General features: G+C 47.3%; 1 protein-coding gene across 1 annotated transcript in view; it reads right to left on the reverse strand.

The window, feature by feature from the left end:
* The window catches only part of BEND3 (BEN domain containing 3), a 31649-nt gene extending 27175 nt beyond the window's left edge, over positions 1 to 4474 (reverse strand). The window contains exon 1 of the mRNA XM_033103620.1: positions 4198 to 4474. The gene's annotated coding sequence lies outside the window, so the exon portion shown is untranslated. The remainder of the gene's footprint in view (positions 1 to 4197) is intronic.
* Between the last annotated feature and the right edge of the window lie 5327 nt (positions 4475 to 9801).

Below are 9801 nucleotides of genomic sequence, written 5' to 3' on the forward strand. Positions count from 1 at the left end.
TTTTAAAAATGAAACATAGAAGGGGAGGGCTGCAGCTGACATTCATGAAGCACTGGCTCCGCAATCTAAGTGTTTCTCATTCTGGTCCACGCAATCCTCACAAGCGCCCTCTTATTTTGCAGACAGAAAACCAGGGGGCCGGCAGTCTGCCTCACTTGGAGAGGGGGGTGATGCAGAGAGCAAGGAGAGGGAGAGGAGTAGGCTGGAGTCCAGGCTGATGGTCTTATTGCAGCCTCCCAAGAGCTGGGACCCAATGGGGCAGGACCACCACTCCGGCTGATCACCCATTTGGAGGATGGGCTCGGATGCGGGAGCAAGTCAACTAGCCAGATGGGCCCTCGGACCCCCAAGGTAGGAACATGTGTAGCTGGTCTCACAGAAAATGGAAATCCCTACTAAACTTCCGGGTGAGAGAGAACTAGGTTAAAGCCCTGGCTCCACCTATGTTTAGCTGCTAACACTGGGCAAGTTGCTTACCCACCCAAGCCTTGGTTCTTTCTTCTGTAAAATGGAGCTGAACCCCCTAGAGTTTTTGTGAAAACTACAAAGGAGAAAGTTCCTGGCACATAGCACTCAGTAAATGTTACCTATTATAAAGATTTTTTTCTACAAAAAGATGTCTAAAGTGCATCTTAACAGTGACTATTTTTCAAAACTGCAAAATTATATGACTTAAAGCTTTAAAAAAATGTTTGGTAATGTTTCTTTCAAATGAAAGAAATTGGAAGGGGTGGGGGGTGAAATCAAATCAAATCCCTTAGGACAGGAAGAATGTTCCCATGCCACCGGCTCTTGCGGGCCTTCTCTGGGTTCACAGGAACCGCTGGGAGCCTTGGGGCTCAGAACCCAGCCCTCTTGGCAGTGGCACCCTGCCCGTGGGACTTGCAGGACATGTTTGCAATTTGTTTTTATTTTTAGACACATCTGCACATGCCATTTGAAAAATACCAGTCTTCACAGAAGCAAGGCAATTTCCCCGAGTTTTTCTAAAGCTGTAATTGTCACCGCCTTCCTTACTCAGAGTACAAACTCATCTTTCAGCCGGCAGCCAAGTACAACTGCACAGCCCTGCCTGCCTACAGCCTGGTGGTGTCTTAGCCTTCACACGCTGCATTTTTCTGAATGTGCTGAAATGTGATGTCTTCCGCAGCTGAAGGGCTCTACTTAGTAAGCCTTCCCTGGCCTCATGAAGGGCTACTACCTCCTTAGACATCAATCGTAGGAGGCACGGGACTCTGCTCATAACTTGAACCGTGCATCCAGAAGCTCGAGCTTAAAGGAGGAAAGGAGGGCCAGCACAACCTAGCAGTCACCCATGTGACTCACGGGACAATGGTGACTAATTTTCCGAGGAGGCACAAGCTGAGTTTCCTCTATACTTCCCACTTTTTCACGTGGGTTGTCTTGGGATCACACGAGCTAATTAGAGTTGGGGCAGTCTGGTATACATAAACTACCCCTGACCCCAAGCCTCCATCCTTTTATTTACTAGCTCCATGCTCAAACCAACAGCCTCTTGCATACAAGAAAAGACCATTAAGTGATGTTCAACTGAGCAACCAATACCTTTATAGATACTGATGCAACTGTGTTTCACTGGCCAATGATAACTGAAAATCAGACAAGAGGAAAGGTGGTCCTTGGTAGAACAAAACACTAAGAGGGCTGAATTTAAATACCTATGTTTCAAGTTGGATGAAAAATGGAGGAAGGGCATGTTACCAGGAGAGCTGCTGAGAACAACTCAGCTCTAAAGCAACAGTTTGTAAAAGTCTGGTCATTCGGGGATGAACATGCCAGGCAGTAACCATCACTCGGAGGGAACCAGCACGTCTCCTGTGTGACACACCGAAGGCTTGGTGCCAGCCAGCACGGAGAGCTCTTAGCTTGGCATGTGGGGGTCATGTGTGGCAGCTACCGTGTTTCCCCAAAAATAAGACCTGCTTTTATATTAATTTTTGCTCCAAAAGACGCATTAGGGCTTATGTTCAGCGGATGTTATCCTGAAAAATCATAGTAGGGCTTATTTTCCGGTGAGGTCTTATTTTGTGGGAAACACGGTAGTTCCAGAAACCACAAGGGCTCTGGGCTGAAATAATAATGTTGAAAGAGATACTGGAGCATCAGAAGGGGGAGAAGAGCAATTGTCCAATCTGGAGGGGAAAAGACACAGCAAGAGCAAGGTGATGTTCACAAAGCACATTAAAATATCCATGTTTTGGGCATGTGTGCTTTTGGGGACTTTAAATTTTATTTTTTAAATTATATAGTAAAATTCACTCTGGGGGAGAGAGGAATGTACAGTTCTATGAAAGGACACATGTATACATCCCTGTAACCACGAGCGAGAGGAGGCTATAAAAAAGTTGTCACCCCAAAGATTAATTCTATACATAATTCCCCAAACTTATTTAGCCAATAAAGGGCACAATGAAAAATAAGGGTAGCAACCATAATCACCACTTGTCATCAAAATTAAGTGCCAGAAAAAAATGCTACACCCCAACCTCCCCTACACTAACACTAAATTGCTTTTGCTGGTTGGCTGGAAACCTTCATGTGTTTCTACATTATAAAATTTACATACCCCCAAACTTTTCATCTCTGGTAACAACCACATTCAGTGGCGGGAGTTTTTGAGTGTCAGATTTTAAAGGTTCTGGTTTGATCTGTGAATTTCAGTTCAAGGGCCATGCAGACGGGTTAACCCACCAGCAGGTTCAGGCTGCACTGACCCCACCTTTCTTCTGGAATCCAAGAGGCTCTCCATTCATTTAGCAAATACTTATTGAGCACCTACTAAGTTAGTGACTGGGGATGTAAAGCGGTTAAGACACAAAATCTTGTGCAAAACTCAGTACTGAGAGTGAAGGAGGCAGACAGGGTCCTATATGGTGATACAAAACCATAAACTAGGGACAGTAGGCTAAAAAAATAAACTCGGGGGTGGGGTTAGGGGTGTGGACACCAAAAGAACCTCCTCCATCTCCTCAAGCTTACATACAGAGCTAGCAAGAGCTCACTTCCTTGCCTCAGTTTCCTGCAGCTGTAGTGTTCTGGCACCTTACGTGTTGTGTAGTGACACGTTAAGCATTCAAGTTACTTTAAATAGGTGAAATTGACCATTTACGACTCTCAAGTGCTTAGCCCTATTTTGCGCACTCTTGTCTGGTTAGCGTTGGTGTGTAAAATTCTTCCAGACAAGCCACCTGAGCAATCAAACTCTTACCTCTGAAAAACCACCTTGTGTCTCGGTACACAAGTCCTTACAGGAAGGACTGCACAACTCACCGATAAGGCGAGGGCAAAGTCTGCGTGGGAAATCACGTTTGCAATAGAGAGGGAAAGGCAGGCAGGAGCAACGGCGAGCGCCCCAGGCTCCAGTCCGCGGCCGGACGGGAAGGCCTTGCGCCAGCCGGGGTGCACACCCAAGGCCGGGCCCGCCTCCAGCTCCCGGGCAGCGGGAACCGCGAACCGCGCCGTGGACGGTCGGGACGGAGCGCTGCGCCCCCTGGCGGCGGGGCCCATCTCCGTCCGCTCCCGGCCGCCGCCGCCGCCGCCGCCGCCGCCGCCGCCGCGGGCCGGCCTCGCTCCATTTACAGACTCCCGAAGCAGCGTCCTTCCGAGCGGCGGCTCCTCCGGCCTCCCGCGCCCCGCTCGGCATCTCGCTCCAGTCCCCGCCCCCTGCTCCGCTCTGACACCCCCTTCTACACGCCGAGCCGTCCCCCGCTGCAGCCTGGCCCAGCGCGAGCGCCGAGCCCCCGCGGGCTCCGCAGAGCCTTTCCGGCGGCGCCGGCCGCTCCATCGCGGCGCCCGGCGGGGGTGCTGGGCCGGCGTGCGGCGCGAGTGGGGCGCGCAGCGGCGCCAGCACGGACCGTTCCACTCCGCGTTCCCCCCGCCCCCGCGCGGCGCGCGTGCTCCCGGGGACGCCATGGAGCCGCGGCGTTCCGAGCGGCACAAAGGGGCGCGCGGCACAATGGGCGCGGTGAGCCCGTGGGCGCCGAGCGCCCGCTCCGGCGGCTCGGCCCTGCGTGGGGGTGGGCGCTCCTCCCGGCGGGCGCGCTTAGGGCAGCCCCCCTTTTCGTCCCCTCCCCTGCTCCCGCCCCCACCCCGGCATGGATGTTGCAGCCACTCTCCCGTCCGTCTGCCCTGGAGCCGCCGCCACCGCGCAGCCGGCTTGATCCGCCCCGCACTTACCTGGGACACGAGTTCTGTACTTTGCTGAGCGGGCCCGCGCCGAGTTTGGGCGCCACGTGGGGTGCGGGGGAGCGCAGGGCTGAGGAGTGGGGGCCTCGCGCGGAGGGCCTGGCCGGGGCGGCCCGGGGAGTTGCTGGGGGCGGCGGGCGGGCGCCGTGTATTTTCCCCTCTCTTTGTGTGTGTCCGTGCGCTGCGCTCTCGCGTGACGTGACGGGACTCCGTGTGTCATTTCCGCACAAGGACACAGGAGCCCCCGCTGCAGTGGAACCACAACCCCTCCGCCCCCACCCCCGGCCTGCCCCTCCCCCTCAGCGGGGCACACGCGGGACCGGCGGCGGCGTTCGGGCGTGAACGGCCGCGGCGGGGAGCTGGGGCGCGCACTCCAGGGACCCGAGCGGCCCGGCGCGCTCCGCCGGCGCCGCGCTGCTCCACGTGGGCCCGCGCCGGTTGCCCGGGCGGGGGCAGCGGTCGCGTACCCACGACGCGCTGGGGCAGCGCTGGCTAACAATGTCCTCGGCACTCTGTGTGTTCTCCCCCCGCGAGTCATTTCTCTAAAACGTGGTTGCTCAGACCCGAGGAGTTTGACCTGAAAAGCCTCTTTTTCTACTTTTTTTTTCTCCGCGGGACGGCGACTGTGCGGGGCGTTACCTCCCCTAGAGCCAGCGCCAGTCCCGAATTCTTGGCATTTCCGCGGTGCCCTGGCCCCCCCGGGCGGGTGTTCCCGCGCCGAGCTCGGCACAAAGACATCGGGGCGCAGGGACCCCAGTGGCCCCGGCGGAACCGGCATGGAGTCGCGGGCCGCGGGAGAGCGACCCTGGCGCTGGGAAACGCTGGCTCTGGCCACTCCCCCAGCGGAGTGGCCGCCCTCTGTTGTGAGCCTGAGAGCTAAACATCTGCCTTTTACTTGTAACCCTAAGTTTTAAGGTTTGAGGCTGCAGAGCGAGAGATTCAGAAGTGCGCGCGCTCCCAGACCCACATGCCAGACAAACCCACGGGATATCTGCGCCCAGCGCTTAAAATAGAAAAGCACGCGTCACCATTTCAATAAAGGCTGATTCTTTAAACTCCTAACTCCCGGATGGGAGAGTTCGACTTGATAAATATGCAACCTGCCCCTCGAGTATTTTCACAAGTCTCAGAGACTTGAAGGGGTGTGGTGTGTGAGGGTCAAGGAAGCCCAATTCAACAGTTAAACCACGTTTATACTTTAAGCAAATAACGAGAATAAATTTAAAAAAGAAACTTTAATTTGCCGATCGAAGAAAGTATAAGAAGAAAAATGCAAATGATCCCATCTGCTGCTCACAGCTGACTGGCTGCAAGACACGACCATGTGGCCCAGCCCTGTGTGGTCACTGAATAGGTAGAATAGATTTTAAAATAAGGCTTATGCTGGCTCCTTGCTGCCCAGTCGCGGAGAGGGTTTGATTTAACGTATAGTTTTGGATTACCTTATCCTCCAGAGCACTCCAACTGGGAATTTAGTAATTATTCAAGTTCCTCCCCTTCAGGTTTGAAATCCAAAAGCACTGGGTTATTCAAGACCTTTGAAGAACTACGTGGAACATTCTCGAACTGTATTTGGTAGCCCATTTTGAGAAGTCAGTACTAATGGCTATGCAAAATTAGCAAGCTGCCAGGAGAACGGAGCCCTGCACCGAGGGAGTGGTTTTATAAAAGAATCTATACGTGCTCAGTGTCATTCAAAACAGGATGATGAAAAGAATGGGGCTGAGATAGCAAGCAGCCCTTCAAATTCAAAAGACTTGAGTCCCCTATCTACATTTAAAATAGGGTGGAGGGAGGAAGGGAGGAGGACCGCTTGGGGGTGAATGGTTAATTTATACATTCCCAGAAGACAGAATGGAGGCACTTGGATTTCTGCCGGGAACTTGACTTTTACACTCGCACATTAAATAACACATGATATAGTAGTACATCGCTTGACTTATACAGATACAGCAGTCTCACCTTCAATTTAATATGACAGCCATAATTAGAATTTAAAAAGTATAAGTTGCATTTCATTCGTTCAGTTTTCTAAGGTTTCCCAGTAGGAGAGTTAGGAAGAGTTAAGACGTATTTGAGCTCACTTAGCATTTTTAAAGTGGATGCAAAGTGGTTTAAAAATGTAAAATGACCGTGTTAAATTTTTATAAAAGGAACTAGATGAAATGTGTGTTGTGAAGCATTTATCTTTAGTCAGTCGTTCCAGTGACAACTCAGGTATTTAAGGATAAATTAAATAATAAAAGACAATAGGAATTAAATAATAGAAATTAACATTTCTTTGTTCATACTGTTTGAAACCAAAGATTTTTCTCAAATACAATAATTTTACTAAAAAATAGCATCTAAGGCAAACAAGATGCTTAATTGACATAACTGACTTCAAAACATCTCTCAAGAAATTACAAAGTGACCTTGAGAATTATTGTAAATATGTATCCTAATTTACACAACTGGATCAATCTACTTAACAAAGCAAGCTGTTTATTCCAAATAAATTATTAACAGAAATAGAAATCATTGCTATCTAAGAAAGGAAACTACCTACCTTCAAATGATTTTGTATATTATGAGTTTCTTTTTTTAATGAGCTAAAAAACAGAATGCAACTGAGTAAATTTGAAGAATTGGCTTTATTAAGCAATTCATGAATTGGGCAGGGCCCCCATCTAGCAACTAAAAAGGCGCTCCAGGGGTTGTACAAAACTGGAAGGATTTTATAGGAAGAAGGGTGGGATAAGGAAACTATTAACAAAAGAAAAGAAAGGATTATTTTTTAGGCCAGGACATCTTTGGGGGGAGGGGAATGGGAAAGGTTTTTATCATGCAAATTGCCTCTTACCTTACTGGTGCTTGACCAGAAAATTCCAGACTGGTTGTTTAAGATTATATTTCTGGGAAAGGTTGAAACTGTAAATAGATCAGATATTAAATCTAGGTTTCGTGTCATGGGCTTTTAGCACAAGTGATGCCATTTTAGGCCTGTGGTTTTTGTCTTAACAGGAGGAAGGGAAAATAGTACATGAAGGTGTAACCCCCTGCATTGGAATAGTTGTATTTGCAGTTGTATTTTGGAGTCTTAAAAATGAATAGTTCTGAAAGTGCTATTGGCTAATAGTAATGCCTTATGGAAAAAATATGAATAAACATGGAGTAAGATGAGGAGAGGAATGAGGAAGGGAAAACACAATTTCTGTCCAACCCAATGCTAAAAAGTCAGGAGGAATGATAGACCAGGCTTCGTAAGGATGTGCAGAAAGACCTGAAAAAAACACCAACCTGAGTTTTAGAGGTCTGCTTGATTGGAAATTTCTTAATTAGAAATGCATTTTCCAAGATTTCAAATTAGAGCTGCTGCAACTGATCTAATGAACTCATTTCCAATTTTACCTGAGTAAATGCAGCTTGTTGGTCATATAAAGGAATCCTATAAAACACTAAAAACTCGAATGCAAAAAGAGTGGGATATAATGTAAATATATATCATTAAAAGTGGCAGACAGACATTAGGTTTCAGATTATCTTTTAACTGTTCCTCTAAAGGTTTTATCACTGCTAAAATATATAGTTGCCAAGACAATATTTACTAGGGCTTTTTTTTTCTTCATTAGTTAAGTCTTAAAACAACGCAACAGATTTCACTGTGATTTGTGAGACATTTTCACTTTGTTTCTTGCACGCTGGGTGCATAATTTTGCCAAGTCTTCAACTTCAAACAAAGTTGCTGGCACATCCAGATTCTGTAACTACTCAAAACAGAAGTAAGAGGGGAAAAAAAGGAGGGGCGGAGAGGCATGTATTAACTTTATTAAAACAACTTATAGAAAGACACACCTTGCTAAATAACTTGCAAAACTGACTTTTGGTTGGAAAGTTGGGCTCGGGGAGTTGAGTTTGACCCATTGTGTGCTGTCGGGGGGAAACAACTACCTTCAGTGGAATTCGGAACAGGTAAATGACACAAGGCGAAAAATGAGGTTTAGAATGAAAAGCTGCAGAGAATTTGTGATGGGCAGTTTTTCTTATGTGTAGAAGAACTATTGAATAATTTATAGCAGCTTGAGATGTGATGCACCCAACACAGCCATTAGGATCTGGTTTTAGTGGAGTATCTGGCTTACACAATAGGATTCTGCAAAAAGAAATATCAGGGAGAGAGAAATCTGCTGCAATCCCATTCTCAGTTTCAAGCCCTTGAGAAAACAAATGCCAATCCAAACTATAGTTTGCTCTGAGCCCAGAGTGCTGGCTGGAGGCGCTGTAGCCACCAGGGCCCCCTCGCCCAGAGGGGCGCCCAAGGGCCTGCAGTCAGGAGTCTCCACACTGATCCCACAATTACAGCGACAGGCAGGAAGCAGGGAGCAGGGGGAGGCTGGTTCCCCAGCCAATCAGACCCCATTAAAAAAGAAGAAAAAGGAGACATACTGCTGCACTAATTGGCCGGTTTTTAAAATAATTATTTCATGCTGTGAATCAAAAGACTCTAAATTAAATCATATATATGTGTGTATATATGTGTGTGTGTGTGTGTGTGTGTGTGTGTGTATACACATATATATCTTCTTTGACTTGCCTAAAATCTTTTCTTTAAAATGAAACACCTCATAGAAATACACTGGAGATCCAATGATTCCAGTTCTAGGAATCTATCCCAGAGTAATACTCAACCAAGGCCAGTCTACAGAGATGTTCACTGCAGGATCGTTCATGATAGCAAAAAATTAGAACGTGGGAAATAGTTAAATAAATGACATATGCTGTGGCATACTATGTAGGCTTTAGAAAAAAGGAAGGTACTCTTTTTTATGGATACAGAAGAATGTCTATGGAATAGTGAGTAAAAGAAGAAAATTACAGATCTATATATAATGTAATCCCATTTTTGTAAAAAAAAAATATGTACAATACATATATCTGGGTGTGAATATAAAAGGTCTGGGAAAGGGGTGGTAGCGGATGCCTCTGAGGGATAGGATGGTAGAGAGGAAAGAGGGACTTTTACTTTTTCAGGTTATAATTTGTATAATGTTTGATTTCATTTTTTTCCCCCAGAATGAGCATCTATTGCTTTTGTAGCCCTTTCCCTCTCCCAAACAGTTGTCACCATGGTCTAAGGAGCAAAAGTCACCCTGGAGTAGCTAGTAAAAGTCATACCAACCTGTGGTGTGAGAGCCGGGGTTTACTCCTGTCACCAGTCTCCCCTTTATCTACATACTCTTATGGCTTAAACAAAGAATAAACCCTAGTAATAATGCTCCAAAAGTAAATAGGGCATTTGGCTACAGAATCCATGGCTCCCTTTCCCCAGTTTCTGAAGAATTAAAACTATTTTTAGAGACATATCTGTGAAGATGTCCGAGATTTCCCTAGAATCATGACACGTTAGGGCCTGAGAAGTAATAGATGCCAACTGCCTGATTCTACCAATAAGAAAACTGAGGCAAAAAGGAAGGATGGCTTGCCCAAGGCACTGGCCTCTGGAACGATGTTTTTGGGTTCCCCTTTCTATGCCATTTCTACCACAGGCCAAACAGATAAAAAAAAAAAAAAAAAAAAAGTCAGATTCCACCAAAGAGTAATATATATATAAAATCT

This window comes from Rhinolophus ferrumequinum, chromosome 3 (genome assembly GCF_004115265.2).
Source record: "Rhinolophus ferrumequinum isolate MPI-CBG mRhiFer1 chromosome 3, mRhiFer1_v1.p, whole genome shotgun sequence".
In the NCBI taxonomy this organism is placed as follows: Eukaryota; Metazoa; Chordata; class Mammalia; order Chiroptera; family Rhinolophidae; genus Rhinolophus; species Rhinolophus ferrumequinum.